This window comes from Maylandia zebra, linkage group LG13, assembly GCF_041146795.1.
Source record: "Maylandia zebra isolate NMK-2024a linkage group LG13, Mzebra_GT3a, whole genome shotgun sequence".
NCBI classification, from domain to species: Eukaryota; Metazoa; Chordata; class Actinopteri; order Cichliformes; family Cichlidae; genus Maylandia; species Maylandia zebra.
Window position 1 is genome coordinate 25,100,739 of NC_135179.1, and position 18,550 is coordinate 25,119,288.

Consider the following 18,550-nt stretch of genomic DNA (forward strand, 5'->3'; position numbering starts at 1 on the left):
AAGTAAAAATCCAGAGGCAGTCTATATTTCCATCCAATGATTCAGTAGTTTGTAGAACCACCTTCGGCAGCAATAACATGAAGTAATGGTGACTTCATCAGTCTCTCAGATCAACGTGGATTACATTTGGCCCACTCTTGAGGTTTGCAGGTGTTCATTTATGCACAGCTCTCTTAAGGTCCCATCACAGTATCTCAGTGAGATTAAGGTCTGGAATTTAATTGGGCCAGTCTAACGCCTTGGTTCTTTTCTTTTTCAGCCGTTATGTTATGCTGCTGTGCTTGGGATCATTGTTCTATGATTAATGACTGCAAGGTATCCAGGTCCTTTGGCTGTGAAACAAGCCCAAATTATCACCCCTCCACCACTGTGCTGACAGCTGATATGAATTATTTGTGCTGATATGTGGTGTTTTATTTTGTTTATTGCAACCAAACATCTCCACCTTGTTCTTATGTGTCAAGCGGATATTATTTGCAAACCTAAGTTGAGACAAGAGGCTATGTCCTCAGAACCTTCTAACCAAGTCTTACTTTTTCAGCATTTTTCTAATTGTACTGTCACAGGATCTAATATTTAACATGCTAAATAAGGCCTATAGAGTTTGAGATGGATCTCCCTGGGTTTTTGCAGCATTGTTTTAGCATTGCACAGTCTGACCTTGGGGGGAATTTGCTGGGATGTCCACTCCTGGGAAGATTGGCAGCTGTCTTGAATGTTTTCCACTTGTGAAAAATCTTTCTCACTGAAGAATGATGGACTTCAAATTGTTTGGAAATGGCCTTATAACCCTTCCCAGGTTGATGGGCAGCACCGGTTGCTTCTCTCTGATTTCATGGCAGATGTCCTGTCTATTAGGCTTTGAGCTTCCACACACCAGAACGCTGCAGACCAGCAAACTGCCAAAACTTCTGCTTTTATAGAGGTGCTCACACTCACACTGATAATCAGGGATTTAATTAGGAGCGCCTGGCTGTTACTTACCCTATTAATAGCTGTGAAAGCAGTAAGGGTGCACATAGTTTTTAATTAAACAGATATTTACACAGTGTAGAGTGCCATGTTTTGTTGTTATTAGGTTGAATTCATTTCATTTTAAGACTTGCTGAGAACCAAATGATTTTTTATGTATTTGATTTTATTAACATATGATATTCATATAAATATTTACGTATTTATTAATTCCTCATACATTAAAACTTAAATAAGAAATGAATTAAAGTGTACTTTTCTTTAAAGTGAAGAAGACTGATGGATGGATGAATATATATGGAGCTCAGCAGCAGCCATGAAGGGATTAAAAAACCCTGAAGATCACAGTTTACTACAGCATACAAAAATACAATTCATACATGTTATTCGTTTTACTATGACTAATTCATTCCCATTTTCAATTAACTTGCTTGCATGATGAATGCAGATGAGTGCACATACAGCTGATTCACCCTCACAGCCTGCTCCAAAATACAGTGGAGCCTGTCACGGTCGGTGAAGGAAATTGCCTTCCCGGGTTTCCTCCGTGGCGTGAGCGATAAGCAGAGTTCTGTCCTTTCCTTATAAGATTCCTAATTATTTAAAGTAACACTCAGGTATGCCATTCAGCTGGGTTAGTTACGACGTCGGGAGCAGCTTGGGAGAACAAGGAAACACAGACTGCTTCAGGTTGTCTTCCCAAATCGACTCAAAGGTTTATTTGATACACAGCAGTTTATATAGATGAAAAAAGGTTCGTGTGTCAGCTTTCCCAGTTCAAACCGGTACAGACCAAATAAGGAAACGTCTTCCTGCCTTCTGAGCAAAGTATCCCTTGTGTAGTTTATCAGTTCAGCTACAATTTATGATCATCCCAGCAAAATACACTCCTAGACATAGAATACAGAGTTCTTTCATCAGTGAATTCTGAAACAAACCACCTAGCCTTTAACGAGCCTTTTCCAGGAGATAAAGAAAAAGGGAGGATGGGAGCAAAGAAGTGGTCTCATCTCTGTGGTGTTTTCGACCTTGAGGTACCAGCTTGTGAGTCTCACATTAATTCTTGGGTCACAGAGAAAGAGAAAAACAACTAGTAGATCGGCCTTATTGAGTAACAGTTTTCCTGTATAAAACAATATCCTGTAAATGCTTACCGTGGTATCAAAATATCTAACAGTTCCCCTCTTTTATTATTTTTTAAAAATAATAACTCAAATAGAAAGGAAAAATCACAAATGTAATAACATAATATAAAAAGCAAATCATAAAATGTAATAGTTCACAACCTAATGTTCAATATACACATCAGGAACATCATTGATGACATCTGACACATAATCTGGGTCAATTTGTGCCAATTGCAAATACATTGAAGTGGCTGTACTAGTGGCTATACGGGTTATCATTGAACGTACACAGGGTACCACACAACAGACAATAATCATCAAAAACATGCTGCAACGGTTACAAAGGCTACAATTAGTTCCTTCCATTTTCCAAACGTGTCCTGTAGCCACTTATGTAGCCACTGACCGTGACCTGTATTGGCAATTAGTTCTATCTGCAATGCTTCAAGATTATTCATAGCTTGTGTGAATGAACCGTTAGGGGCGGTATTATTGGGAATGAAAGTACAGCATACATCAACGGTTACTAGACCACAGGTACCGGTCCAATTAACAGGTAAAGCTAATCTAAGGGTATTATTGCACAACCAATAAGCACGTGGGATTGGTCTAGTTAGGCGCGTGACCATGTGTGATTTAACTAACTCCCCCCAGTCAGTGTCATTTAATACACCGTCTGGGGGAACAATGATCGATTCTCTGCTCGAACTTGAACTGTGTGTGTGTTCCTCCAGATATGATACAACTTCAGCCACAGAGACAGCTAGCCATGTCTCATTACAGCGTGCACCTGGGGAGTCAGAGAAGAATGTATAGTTATCCTCTGTATAATCTATGTGTGTGTCTGGGCCAGTTAACTTTAGTCTGCGCAGACATATCATACTAGTATTAAAATGGAGAGGGATCTGTCCTAAGGGCAGTGAGGGCTTTAACCTATTCTTAGGGCGTTTCATTGGGGCGCAGGTCCCTGCGGTGTCATTAGATAACTTCAATAATTCGCCTAATGGAGTCTCAGGGTTAGTTGGTGTGTGTGTGTGTCTAAGTAGGCAGTCGAGAGGGCTCAGAGTCAACTGTAAAGTGTCTTTAAAGAGAGCATTATCTCCGCCGATTTTCTCTAGTCCCTCAGTGAGGGGGAAACCGGATATGGGGTATCCTACTATTACCTGTTCTGGATTAGCCTTTGAACAGACATAACAGTTACTGTTTCCTAAATCACGAGCGGCTGTTCTGGCATTTTCATACCAGGCGTTAGCTCCTGTTCTAGAGGGTGCATAAAATGGTTTATTAGTGGCGTCTATGTTGTCATTTACTGATTTTAGGGAACGTGAGGAGTGCATTAAGTAGGTGTCTTGCAAAATGGAGCATGAGGTATAGTCAGCAAAATATGACCTGCAGAAATGTGAACATGGTTGCAGTTTACAATACAAAATAGCAAAGAGAAATCTTAAGGTTAATGCGATAGATATGATAAATAACCTAAATATATAAGAAAGTATATAAGAAAAACAGTTCTTCAGTTGTCTCCTGGCCTGGTCCCAGGTTCGAGAGACATTGAATAAGCGTCGTATGATGACAATGGGCATTTCATTTTCTCCATTATCAGGATGAAATGAGTCTGGCTTTATCAGGTTAGACATCATGTGGTACTTTTGGCTTTCTGTTCCTGCTGGATGTTTGAGTACCTTGTTGTTGTTCTTTCAGACGTTGTGTGTTAATCAGTGATTGCGTGTGTGTATGTAACTTTTGGATCCTGGCGCTGGCTCGCCTGAGATGTCATCTACCCGTGTGTGTTTATTTGCTCTGGATCCGGGCGCTGGCTCGCCGGAGATGTCGTCTGCTTGATCCGACGCCTGAGATGGTCCGATTGGGCTGGTCTTAACCCTGCTGGCATGAATCCACTGAGGTTGTCCGTCTGTGAGGATGCTGGTTCTTCGTCACTGCCAGTAAAGCCTGGGGGCTGGAAAACGCGGCCTCCCAGAGTGTCCTTGGTTTTAGTGGCTTCTCCAACATGCGTCTCCTTGTCTCCACTGGTGGAACTGTGGAGGGGAAAAGCTGAGAGAGACAAACTTTCTGATAGTTATTATTCAGTTTTTCTACCAGGTTGTGAACATCAGTGGACAATGCAATATACATCACCTTCTACTAGCGGTGCCCCTCTGGAAGCTGACCATGGTGTTGGAAATAGTCTTATTTCAAATGGAAATAATTTGGTTACTGCAGATTGAGTCATTCCAATCTCACAGAGGACTTGAGGAAGTAATTTGACCCAGGTCATTAAAGTTTTAGCACATTTTTTAATTACTTCTCATGTGAATGAAGGTCCTCTATCACTGTTAATTTGGTGAGGTATTCCGAATCTGGGTATTATTTCATTGCTCAACTTTTGACAGACTACTTCTGCAGTTTCTTTTGAGGTTGGATAAGCTTCTACTCATTTACTAAATTGATCCACTATTACCAGTAAGTACTTGATGCTTCCTTGCGCTGGCATATGTGTGAAATCAATTTGTAATGTATGAAATGGAAAATCTGGTTGTGGTAAATGCTGATGTTTTGCTTTTGAGCTACCTACATTAGTTCGCGCACATGTTAGACAGGTTGCTAATATGCTTTTTACTGCATGTGATGTTTTCTCAATTACAAATCTTAATTTTATTGCCCCTATTACCCCTCTTTGTCCGACATGACTCACACCGTGAAAATGTCGGACAAGGACTGGCATCAGGGAATATGGGAGGGCAATCAAACCCTTAAGATTTTGTATAGGCCATCTCTGTCATCTAAGGTACAGTCATTATTCTATGCAGAGGCTTGCTCTTGTATGAATTTTAAATCAACATTTGTGTCTAAATAGTCTGGGAGTGTAACAAGTGGCAGCTGTAGGGGCAAAGATAATACTTCCTGTGGCGGTGGGAGCTGTGATGCAGCTGCAGCCTTGGCTGTCACGTCTGCTAAGGCATTACCTGTTGCTTCGTCTGTGTCAGCTGTACTGTGTCCTTTCGTTTTTACAACTGCAACGGCCGATGGCAGCTGTATAGCCTGCAAAAGTCTTTTAACAAAATCAGAATTTAGCAATTTATTTTCCATCAGCAGATCTAAATCCTCTCTGTCTCCACAATGTGCCAAAGTCATGCACAACGCCAAATGCATAGCGGCTGTCTGTGTAAATCGTCACATGCTTATCCAAATGTAGCTCACAGGCGCGTATTAAAGCCATGAGCTCTGCTTTTTGTGCTGAGTGAAATGGTAATGAGTGAGCCTCTAGTATGATGTCAGGCAATGTCACCACTGAATAGCCACAAAGAAATGAGTTGTCATTCGGCCTTGAACAGGACCCGTCCACATAAACCGTGGCTGAGTCTGAGATAGGTGTTTGCTCTAAATCTGGACGTGGTGCTGTGGATTCCTGTATACGTGTCATGCAGTCATCATCGTCAAGCCTGTCTGAGCCATCCTGTCGGTCAGAAGAACACAGAATAGTATCAATAAATGTCATGGCGAATCAGGTGTGCTGCTCGCTTTTATAGTGAGATTTGCATATGTTGTTTAGTTATGTTTGCTACAATGGTCGTGACCTGGTGATTGGTGTGTAGAATAGTGTCATGTGAGAGTGTAAGCTTCTCGCAGTCCCTTATCATGATAGAGCAAGCTGCTACTGCCCTCAGGCAGGCCGGCATTCCTGAACAATTCAGGCAGCACCTTTGAGTGGCGGAGGTCAGCACTCCCTGTAATGCATTGAAAGAGGCAGTCATTTCTGTGGACCACAGTATTCGAGGAGGCTTGTCTTTTTTTACAACAGTCACGCAGAATGTGGTCATGAAAAGAACAGTCTGGTATCCACTGTCTGCAATAGTTCACCATGCCTAAGAAGGACGACATGTCCTTCTGTGTAGTGGGACGAGGGACGGAGGTCACAGCTTTGACCCTGTCTGCAGTCATGGAACGTTTTCCGTGAGACAGTGTAAATCCCAAATATTGAACAGAAGTCTGACAGTACTGCATTTTCTTTGCTGATGCTTTGTGGCCAGTCTTTTGGAGGTGCTGGAGAAGCATGTGTGTAGCAGTTTGACATAGTTTTTCACTTTCAGCACAGAGGAGGAGGTCATCCACATGTGGATCAGGGTGCAGCCCTGGAGGAGTGAAGCACCATTGAGAAAGCAGCAGAGCTGTCTATCATGCCTTGGGGCAAACGAGTCCAAGTGTACTGCTTATTTCTATGTGTGAATGCAAATAACGGCTGTGTGTCACAGGTACTGAGAAAAAGGAGTGGAGCATAAATCCACCACGGTAAAATGTGTATGCAATGCATGTCAATATGCTGTGAACATCTGAAACGAGAGGTGGCAGAGGAATGTTGACTGCATTAATTTGCCTCAAGTCTTGTATGAAACGCCATACGCCAGGTTTGTTAGGCTTTGGCACAGGATTGACAGGAGTGTGGGCTTTATTACTCCTGTAGTCAATAAATCTCCTATGATGACATCTAGGGCTGCGGCTTTTTCCGTGGAAAGGGGACATTGCCTGACATATACTGCTTGTTGTGTTTTAATAGGTGTACGTGATAAAGTGTACAGTCAATAAATCCTATATCATTCTCACTTTTTGACCATAATGTCATATTCTGGTATTCAGCTGGCAATGTAACTGCAGAAATAGTACAGTCGATAGGGTAGGTTAGATCTATGTGACGACATATTTCGTAACCTATGTCTGAGTTATGTAACAAAATCACTGTTTGACCTTGAAGAAAATATAATCCGATCAAACATTATTCAGCTTTAAATATTGTTCAGCTTTAAAGTTACTGTGCAACTGTGTAATAAAAATGTGCTCACGACTTTGGCCTTGAGAGCGATAAGAAGCGATCGCCTCATCCTGCAGGTGCAAGATATCTGCAAGCGAAGAGACTAGAACACCCAAGGCCGCTTTCCTTTTATGGAGTTGTTTTTCTGCTAATGCAGCACTTTCCTCACAACCCCCTCCTGTAAGTTTTAGAGAATATATACCCATCCTCACAGCAAATATGAGGAATCTCCTGATGTGAGCTGTGTTGAGAGGTTGTCTCTGTCTCAATAAAAGTTCACTGATTCCCCATCTGCAGCAGGTGTCCGGTTGTCTTCATTCTCCGCCAGCCTGGTTAAGTCAATTCCTCCTTAACATCTAAAAGAACCTATTTAATGAAGGAAGACGGGTTCACTTTGTGTTTAATATTATTCTATTGCTGTTGTTGTTTTTTTTTTATATCCTTCAATTGGCGTCACGAAACAGGATCCGCTCCAGGTCAACTGGAACGGATGGGAGGACTTCGGCCGTGGTCTGAGTGAACGGAGTTTGGACAAAAGCTGTGTGCACACAAAAACAAGGTAAGCAGACCTTTTATTTCTGCTATATTGAACATTATAAAAATACTTAGTGTCCAAACTCCTAGTAATTCATAACCAAAATTGTCTGGCTTACTTAAGGCTTGTTGAGAATCAGACAAGTGAATAAGAGATAAGTGAATAAGAAATAAGTGAATAAGTGAATAAAGATAAGAGTGAACTGAGGTCTGACCACGGTTGCAGCCGACGGGTTGCTCTCCGGTGTCGGATAAATACCTCAGTGCAGGTCTGGGACCTTGAAAGGGTTTATTAGTAACGCCTTTCTAAACAAATTAAAAGGTTAAAGGCCTTGAGAATATTTTTTAGTAATATTCTCTAAACTACAGAAGGGTTAGGAAGGCCCAGAGGACTTTATTAGAAAAGATCCTCTAAAACTTAAAAAGGAGAAGTACTGGTTGGAGTCCAAAGGAGGGGTCCCTTTGATCAATAGGAGAAAACGGATCTCTTCTTAAAACCCCGATGATTTTAGTGTTTTAAATGTTTTGATGTTCTGTTTGATATTGGACACACATAAATACACGCTGAATGCTTGCTGTGGAACACTGGGCAGGACAGTTTGGTTCTCCGTTGTTCACAGATTACACAATTAAAGGAACTAGGTTCCTCTTTTGGTTAAAATAATACACCACACATAGAATTTTTTTTTTTTTACACATTTATTACATACATAAGGAGGGTAATGAGTGACTGCAGGTAATGTATGAAGTGTGAATGAGACGTGTGAACAAGGTGACAACCAACTAGCACCCCTATCAGGAAGCTCTAGGCAAGGTTACCCGCCAGACTCCGGTTTGGTAGAAGCCTGGTAACACCTGAAGGGATATTTCAGTGCTGACTCACCTTTAAAGCAGCGCCCCAGCTGTTAGTGCCTAACAGAGGCAGAAACCCAGCTGGCCCAAATTCTCCTTTAAAATCAATAAAAGAACACTCCTCCATTGACAGTAAAATGGATGGAGAATTAGATCGAGAAACTAATGATGATGGTTGGGGTCCCGGTGTTATTCTTAGCACATTGGGAGAACAATTAACATGTGTTGAGACAGTCATCAACTCCACACACCAGCCCAAAGAAGCAAAAAAGCAGAAAGAGTCATTGAGGAAAACAGCTGAAAGGTTAATGAAAGAAAAGGGAAAGGACGAGGGGAGTAGTGGTAACTGGGGAATAATTTGGCAGAATAAGGCTATGCAGGCAAAAGAGAAAGAGGAAGAAGCCAACTCAGCAGCAGCAGGTGCAGGTGTGATGAGCGGGGTGAGACACAGAAAGGAAGCAGATAAGCACGCAGGCCGCAAAGCTAAATTTAATCACTGGGTGTGTTTATGGGAAACTGCAAAACCACACATGAAGAAAAATAGGTCTCAGCCACCTCCCTATTCTGCCTCAACTCCGCCCTCAGCAGGCATATATCCGGTACTTAATATCTCTGGTGGAATAATGACTATTGGAGAAGAACCGCCCGTAGCTCCAACTCCCATAGATACCAAGCATTTTTGCCCAGGAAGCTCCTCTCTGTCGGCGACATCCTCAGCTAGTGGTAGAGCCCCCTCTTCTATGTCCCTCCCCCTGACCCACCTCATGTTACACTGTTTTATGACAGGCATGACACCACCTGGTACCAGCACATGTTCCAAAAGCAGTGTGAGGGGCGGGCTTGGTCTCTGAACATGTCGTGCATTTTTGCGGCACCGGAGGGAGTGGCAGCAGCGGTTACTTTTACAACAGATCAATTACAGTGGTACATGATGTCTGATGAGGCAGCTCCCCATGTGTCACTGGCCTTACATCCTGGACACCAGGCTAAGGAGCTGGGTGGAATGGTTAAACGTTCCCTTGCGGCCACTGACTGGACACCTACAAAACTCCCACAGGTTTTGTTTTCTCCATCTACCAAGACATACCAAATTTTAAATGATTGCTTTAATTCCTCAACACTGCAACATCGAGTGGTCAGCGGGTCACATGGAAGAGAACACACAGACCACTGTGATGCTGCGCCTTTACTCGACTCTCTTCCAGATTGTTTGTGGTCCCTTGGACCCACAGATGTAGGTTTAGTTGATGTGGAGCCAGTCTCTTTTCAACTGTCATCTGCTACCCCTTTGTGGCAGCCTCAGTACCCACACAGACCGGAGGCTGAGGCTGGGATTGCAGAAACAATTTCTGGTTTGGTCACTGCCGGTGTCTTGGAGCCCTCCTGCTCTAAGTGGAACACGCCCATCCTACCCGTTGAGAAAAAAGGCACGGGGAAGTTCAGAATGGCACATGATTTGAGAAGGATTAATGCCTTACTTGGCACTCCTACTTTGCCTGTGCCTAATCCTTATGTTGCCTTGACCAACCTCCCACCATCTCATGCCTGGTTCACCTGCATTGACTTGGCTAATGCCTTCTTCTGCCTCCCACTTCGTGAGTCACTGCGTGACATTTTCTCATTTACATTTAGAGGCCGACAATGGCGTTACACTCGCTTACCACAGGGATTTGCCCTCTCCCCAGGACTGTTTAATCAGTGTTTGAAAGAACTTTTACAAACCAGCCCACTACCATCTGACTGTATGTTAATACAATATGTGGATGACCTTTTGCTGTCTGCCCCCACGGCTGACATCTGTTTGGAGGCCACCAGAGTGGTACTTCACCACCTGGCCAACACAGGTTTTAAAGTGAGCAAAAACAAACTACAGATTGCAAGAAAACAGGTTTCTTTTCTAGGCCGCATGGTCTCACAGTCCGGTATTTCCTTGTCCCCAGAACACAGGAACTCCATTTTGCACCATCCAAAACCTCTAACTGTAAAAGACATGTTGTCATTTTTGGGCCTGACTGGTTACAGCAGGACCTATGTCCCAGACTATGTTGGCCTTACTTCCCCTTTGCGCGCTTTGGTAAATGAACAAGGCATGAGAAACCTCTCTGCTCCCCTCTCATGGACTACAGAAACAGAACAGGCGTTTATAAAGTTAAAACAACAGCTTTCTGTCGCCTCTGACCTTGCTGTGCCAGATTATGCTTTGCCTTTTCATCTTGATGTTTCTGGAACTGGAACCCATATCAATGGTATCCTGTTCCAGAAAAAAGGGGGAGAGAGAAAAGTGTTGACATATGTAAGCGTAATGCTTGACAACACTGAAAAACGCCACCCACCGTGCACACAACACGTTTCTGGACTTGCAAAAATCATTCAGAAAACAGCACACATAGTGATGAACCACCCACTAAAAATTTTGACATCACACAGTGTGGTGGCCTACGTCTCCTCACAGGCCTTCACACTCACTTCACTCAGGCAGAGACGCCTCAGTACCATTTTGGAAGCACCACACATCACCTACTCACATGAAGGCATAAACATGGCTGATCACATGGGATCAGGGGAACCACATATGTGTGAAGAGGTTGTGCAGGTACAGGAGAAAATCAGGCCAGATTTGCAGGCAGAACCTCTAATGGATGCAGAAAAAGATTGGTTCACAGATGGATGTTGTTTCAGAACTGAAAGTGGAATGTTGAAGGCTGCATGGGCAATAGTGGAACAGACAGACATGAGATGGAAAACAGTGAAAGCAGAGCAGTTGACAGGACAACAGTCTGCACAGAGAGCTGAACTGAGAGCGGTGATTGAAGCCTTAAGGATGGGAAAGGGACAGAAAGTGAATATATACAGTGATTCAGCTTATGCTGTGGGAGCAGTGCATGTGGAGCTCAAGCAGTGGCTAAGAGCTGGTTTTTTGACAGCCAGCGGAAAGCCTATTAAACATGAGATAGAAATGAGGGAATTAGCGGAAGCACTGTTGTTACCTGTTAAGGTGGCAGTGGTAAAATGCAAAGGACACAGTGCCGGATTGGACTTAGTGGCATTAGGTAACAAACAGGCCGACTTAGTAGCTAAGCAGACAGCTGGTTACTTACCCTCCCTGATTATGGTAATGGACCCAGAAGCCACACCCCCTCCAGAAAGACCACCCATACAACTAGGCCTAGCCACAATCAGAGAGTTACAGGACAAAGCCAGCCCCCAGGAAAAATCATTATGGGTAACAAGAGGGGCCACAAACACAGATGTTTGGCGTGGCCCAGATGGAAGGCCCATTCTACCGCCAGGGGTCAGACAGACAGCAATGGAAGAGGCACATGGAGTGGGGCATGTGGGACCTGCACAAATGATGAGGAACTTAGCCGCCTGGTGGCACCCTTATCTAAAAGACATGACAAAATACATGGTTAAAACCTGTAAGGAGTGCAACCAATTTGGAATCAAGCCCGCCTTCAAGCCAATAGCAGGGTACTTCCCCATCCCACTTTGCCCAGGGAAAGAAATAATCATTGATTACACAGACATGGTGGACAGAGTAGGTGGTTACAGGTACCTGCTGGTGGCTGTGGATGCATTTTCAGGTTGGCCAGAAGCCTGGCCGACAGCAAGTGAAAACAGTAGAACTGTGGTGAAGTGTCTGATTAATCATTATATACCACAGCATGGGTTTCCCGAGGTCATAAGGTCGGACAATGGTTCACATTTCAGGAACCACGATCTGCAGAGGGTTGAAGCCGCATTAGGTTTGAAACATAAGTTTGGCTCAGTTTACCACCCCCAGTCCCAGGGGAAAGTGGAAAGGATGAATCAAACTCTAAAAACTAAATTGGCTAAAATCTGTGCACAGACCAAATTAGATTGGGTTAAGGCATTGCCTCTTGCATTAATGTCCATAAGATGCTCAGTAAATCAAACCTCTGGTTACACTCCATTTGAGTTGGAGCATGGCAGGCCTTTTCCTGGCCCCTCCTCTCGCCTGTTAATGTCGGATGAAGCTGATTCAGACCTCGATCCGAGGACATATTATAACATGCTCCGCAGTTTTGTTGCCCAGTATTCCTCACAGGTCGCTGAAAGAAACCAGCAAGAGCTGAAAGAGGCGGCTACACCTGGAATGGACTACGTCCTCCTGAAAGTCACAAAGAGAAAGTGGGCTGAGCCTCGCTGGACAGGCCCTTACCGCATAACCGAGCGGACCTCCCACGCTGTCAGGCTCGAAGGGAAAGGTGACACCTGGTTTCATTACACACAGTGCGCTGCTGCCACCGAACCAGGAAGAACCTTGAGAGAGGTGCAGAAGGACCTGTCAGAAGGAGCTGCAACAGCATCACCAACCACTTGAGGGAGCCAAAGCTCAACCTACAAGCCGGCTGGTTACAAAAGGGGGTGTTCTTCATACTGAACTAAACATTTTTATTTTTCTATTTTTAACATCTTTTATGACTTTGCTTTTATATTGGCTTGAGTTTTTAAGATTTACATTTTACATTGCAATAGTTTTAACCGCTGAAAGCTCATTTAAAGTTGTGTCGCTGATACTTTTTGTTGCTCTTTAACTCCTAGAACACGCCCTTGGCGAGGTGGGGGGAACTGGACCACCTTTCTGTGCCCCATCATCCTCTATTAGACGACATCCAAGCTAAGTAAACATGTCTTGGCCCTTTCCCCCTGAAATGACAGGCAGGCAAAGATGTTGCGTCTTTGTTTGCTTCCTGGCCCTGGGTCTCATCCCCATTGGCATAATCCTGATCTGTGAAGGGCCCCCGACACTTCTGACACCTTCAAGTTCAAAAGCTTCGCCCCCTTCTGACAGTCCCAATCTGACAAATGTAGCCCCTAGGGTCTTGCCCACCACTTCCTCTCCAGTTTTGCCCACGCCCGATCCATTTAGAAAGAAACGACACACGGTTACCTCCTGCACCCCAAGTACGACTAGAATGATTACTCTCTGTGTCCCCAACAATAAAAGTTGGGTAGTCGAAATAGATTTCGCTAGCTTCCCAGTCACTCCCGTCACCAAAGACCAAGGGGGGGATCTTTTTAACCTTGCAGTACATCTCTCCTCCTCAGTGTGGTATATAACCCTGGGAGGTTGGCATCAGTGGAAGTGGTCCAGTTTAGTGTCAGAAACGGACCTCGATTGGTCCAAGCACTCTAGGGGTCAGGCTTTGCACTGGAGAAACCAAAATATGCTCAGAATAGCAAAAAAACCGGATCTTTCAGGCTTAATTTTTACCCTAAAGGATCTGGCCTTGACCTCCTGTCAACAATTTATACTTGCCCCTTGGACTGATCGCACCGCCCTGTATTGGCAAATGGAAATATGCCCTAGCGTTGGTGCAGCTCCAAGCTCTGTAGTTAAAGATGATAACCCCACCTTTAATGGCCCTCCGGTGACATATACAAACGGGGGGAGAAACGGCCGAATACGCATTGTAGACACAAATAAAATGTCTAAAGATGACCTCTTCCAAATTCTAACCGGTATTTCTGGAGCAACAAACAACTGGTTACTACTAGCTGAACAAGCTGCTGACAAGACGGCTTCCGACTGCATAGTTTGTATGGGAGCACGCCCCACTTTAAGAGTTGTACCGGCGCCAGTCAATAGTGCATGCCTCCTGCATCTTATGAACAATACAAAACGAGGTCATTGCTCATATCTGGAAAACCACTTTCCTAAAACTCAACGCTCGGTCTCTAATAAACCACCTTTCTTTTCTTCAGATGTAGCTGTGAACAATTTCACTTGTATTAACCTGACTGGCAATGCAGTAAAACTAGGTAGCTTGAACTCTTCTTGGTGCACTGAGATGACGGTTATGAAACCAAACTTCCGACCTACGGCTAGGGCTGATTTGTGGTGGTGGTGTGGCAATAACAAGTTATATGATGGTTTCCCTCGGGATGCGTCAGGTCTTTGCGCTCTCATAACTCTTATTTTACCTGTTTTAGTCACTCCAGTAGATCTCTCTATAGAAGTACACGAAGTTGGCCTCCCATCCTCCTCTGAACGACGCTCTAAACGTTCTCTAATCCCAGGTTCAGCTCATAATCCAACCTATATTGATGCTGTGGGTATACCCCGTGGGGTCCCCGATGAATATAAACTGCGAGACCAGGTTAAAGCAGGATGGGCCTCGATACTTTGGATGGTTGAAATAAATGCGAATGTAGACAGAATTAACTACATTCACTTTAATGTGCAACTGTTGGCTAATTACACTCGAGATGGTTTTGAAGCTGTGCATGCACAGTTATCTGCCACTTCCCTAATGGCTTTCCAAAACAGGGTCGCAACGGATTTTCTCCTCGCAGAAAGAGGCGGAGTCTGCAGCCTTTTTGGTCAGGAGTGCTGTACCTATATCCCCAATAACACAGCTCCTGATGGTTCCCTCACTAAAGCTATTACTGGTCTCACAGCTCTTACTGTTAAAATGAAGGAACACTCGGGCGTTGATACTGCCATGTGGGACTCTTGGCTTAACATGTTTGGCAAATATAAGGCCCTTGTAGCTTCCATCCTAGTTTCCATCTCAGTTTTTGTTGCTATCCTAGTCACCTGCGGTTGCTGTTGTATTCCATGCATTCGATCCCTCTTCCAGAGACTGATTGTTACAGCTCTCACTCCTGAGGATAAGGATCTCGCCCGGCAGATGCCTTTATTGGCTAGTCAACTTCCCACCTCCTCGCCAACGGATGATGAAAACTCTGATCGTGAGGGTGACGAACATTATCGTCTTTCTCTTGTTTAAATTCTTCTAGAATGGTTGTTTCTCTGTGGTGTTTTGTATTAGGCTTGTTATTAATTGTTTCCCTCACCCACTTCCTCTTGAAGGATATATCTGGTTGAACTGTGTCTGGTCGGGTTGTGAGGGTTAAGCGATGTTCTCAGGGTCTCCGGACTTAAGCCTGAGCGAATGTGTACTCCCACCACTGGATATAAATTGTTTTATTCCACACCCCTTCCTCACTTTTTAACATATTCACTTTTGAATGTCCTTAGCAGTTACCGTTCTGGGTTTATTTTACGGTTGATTTATTCTTTCATATTTTCACGTTTATATCTCTCATTATTATAGTATACTCTGTACTCTCCACATTTTTATCATTACTTATGCTTTTTGGTTGCTGAGTTACAGGAACTGTTAATTTTGTGTCACTACCCTGGTTGCACTGACTCGTTGTATCCGTGTGTGCAGGACAGCTGTTACTGCTTTCGTCGGGAACCGAGACTGCTTGCAGCCGACCCCTGGGCAGGGTGGTGCCTGGACTCTTTTCTCCTCATCTGCAATGACAGATAAAGACAAATGATAAGACCCGAGGAGTTTTTCGAGCCAGGCTTCGACACGTCTCTGTGTTCCTTTGAATGTTACTTATTTTTGTGTGTTGACCCATTTAAGATGGGTCAAAAGGGGGATTTGAAGAAAATATAATCCGATCAAACATTATTCAGCTTTAAATATTGTTCAGCTTTAAAGTTACTGTGCAACTGTGTAATAAAAATGTGCTCACGACTTTGGCCTTGAGAGCGATAAGAAGCGATCGCCTCATCCTGCAGGTGCAAGATATCTGCAAGCGAAGAGACTAGAACACCCAAGGCCGCTTTCCTTTTATGGAGTTGTTTTTCTGCTAATGCAGCACTTTCCTCACAACCCCCTCCTGTAAGTTTTAGAGAATATATACCCATCCTCACAGCAAATATGAGGAATCTCCTGATGTGAGCTGTGTTGAGAGGTTGTCTCTGTCTCAATAAAAGTTCACTGATTCCCCATCTGCAGCAGGTGTCCGGTTGTCTTCATTCTCCGCCAGCCTGGTTAAGTCAATTCCTCCTTAACATCTAAAAGAACCTATTTAATGAAGGAAGACGGGTTCACTTTGTGTTTAATATTATTCTATTGCTGTTGTTGTTTTTTTTTTATATCCTTCAACCTTCACTTGTGTGAGCAGTTATCATGTTGTTGAACAGTGTGAGAGAAACAAAAGTGTGGCTCCCAGTCATGGGATTACCTGTTAGTGGCGTCTGTACACGTTTTTTTGGCACAGTGTGTGACATAGAGTACCGGACAAAAAGGATGTTGAGTTCATTCTCTGCTGAGGGTCCAGCTGACACAGAGGATGTTCCTTCTCCATCATGTCGGTACATAGGGCAGAGAAAACATAAGCTGTTATCAGTGTCAGCAAACATTTCACCCTTTATGTTAAATTAAATACACAAATTCATTTTTGCTTTGGGTGTCTGCGGCTGCTGGAAAACTGAGCTAAATTTGCACCTCTAGCTTGTCCAACAGTGCATAAAGCGTTTTATGAATACTAGGATAGATTCATCAGGCTTCTGTTTACACATAGTTACTGCATTTAAGTCACTTTTGTCTCTGGACATTGTTAGCAGGAATTTCTTTAGATTCTTAAAGAAATCGGCGACTTTGTCATTATTTACCCTCCTTTTGTCCATAGCGGTAACATTTGATGCATCACGTCGCGGCATTCTATCATATATTTTCTACAGGACTTTTTAAGCAGACTACTTTTCTTATCACAAATGATATTCAACATTTCTACTGACCTGTTTTCTGGCGATAATCGTTCGGGATAAGGCTCCGGAAATAAATTAGAATGCATTGAACTTCTTAAGTTGTAAACAAAGTCAGTCACATAAGCACTCCCGCATGTTCTGGATACGTGATCATGGACGTCTTCACCGATTCGCGGACGTAGGTTACACGTAACCGGAAATGGGAGTTATACTGAGCCGTTATTTGAGACTTTATTTTGTATTTTATTAATTTTTGGTTTTACAGGTACTTTAGATTTTTTTTATCGGACCTGTCTGTGGTCTTTGAATAATTCTGACCCATGTTCAGTGATTTCCAGAGGGGTTTACACGCTAGGAGGATTTATGTTAGTATTTTCGCTGCGGCACAGCTGAGGTCACTTTAAATTTATTGCTAGCAATTTTTTTGTTTGTGTGAGCAACTCTCACTTAGCGAGCAACTTCTCGCTTAACGAGCAACTTCTCGTAAAACAACAGGCAACTTCCTGTGTCTTTCTGCTTTTAATTTACTGCTTTTAACCCTTGTATGGTAATCGGGTCTGTGAGACCCGTTCAACTTCTCCCTGTGTCACTCTTTGGTGAGCAACTTCTCACTTAACGAGAAGTATTTAAGACAACAGGCAACTTCCTGTGTCACTCTTTGGTGAGCAACTTCTCACTTAACGAGAAGTATTTAAGACAACAGGCAACTTCCTGTGTCACTCTTTCTGAGTGAGCAACTTAAACAAAATTAAAATATTCAAGACAACAGGCAACTTCCTGTGTCCACCAACACCACACAAGGGTTAATTTACTTTATTCGGGGACTGAGGAAGTCAGTCAGTGTATCTCTCTGGATCACTAAGTGAAACTTCGTCAGCATATCCCGTTTCTTTATTCGGGGACTGAGGAAGTCAGTCAGTGTATCTCTCTGGATCACTAAGTGAAACTTCGTCAGCATATCCCGTTTTTTTTATGGATCGATCACTGAGAGAGGTATAATAGGTCTTTATATAAATATGAAAGACGCATATTTACCTTCTGTCAGTCATCCCACTTCTGACACCAAGATTGAAGGAAATTGCCTTCCCGGGTTTCCTCCGTGGCGTGAGCGATAAGCAGAGTTCTGTCCTTTCCTTATAAGATTCCTAATTATTTAAAGTAACACTCAGGTATGCCATTCAGCTGGGTTAGTTACGACGTCGGGAGCAGCTTGGGAGAACAAGGAAACACAGACTGCTTCAGGTTGTCTTCCCAAATCGACTCAAAGGTTTATTTGATACACAGCAGTTTATATAGATGAAAAAAGGTTCGTGTGTCAGCTTTCCCAGTTCAAACCGGTACAGACCAAATAAGGAAACGTCTTCCTGCCTTCTGAGCAAAGTATCCCTTGTGTAGTTTATCAGTTCAGCTACAATTTATGATCATCCCAGCAAAATACACTCCTAGACATAGAATACAGAGTTCTTTCATCAGTGAATTCTGAAACAAACCACCTAGCCTTTAACGAGCCTTTTCCAGGAGATAAAGAAAAAGGGAGGATGGGAGCAAAGAAGTGGTCTCATCTCTGTGGTGTTTTCGACCTTGAGGTACCAGCTTGTGAGTCTCACATTAATTCTTGGGTCACAGAGAAAGAGAAAAACAACTAGTAGATCGGCCTTATTGAGTAACAGTTTTCCTGTATAAAACAATATCCTGTAAATGCTTACCGTGGTATCAAAATAT

The 18,550-nt window shown here is 43.5% G+C and overlaps 1 long non-coding RNA gene across 1 annotated transcript; it reads right to left on the bottom strand.

The window, feature by feature from the left end:
• Positions 1-1,663: 1,663 nt before the first annotated feature.
• Positions 1,664-17,857, bottom strand: LOC143421815 (uncharacterized). Its single transcript, XR_013101403.1, has 2 exons — positions 16,225-17,857; positions 1,664-6,839 (listed from the first exon to the last, which is right to left on the bottom strand). It is a non-coding gene; the product is annotated as an uncharacterized LOC143421815 (long non-coding RNA).
• Positions 17,858-18,550: the final 693 nt, after the last annotated feature.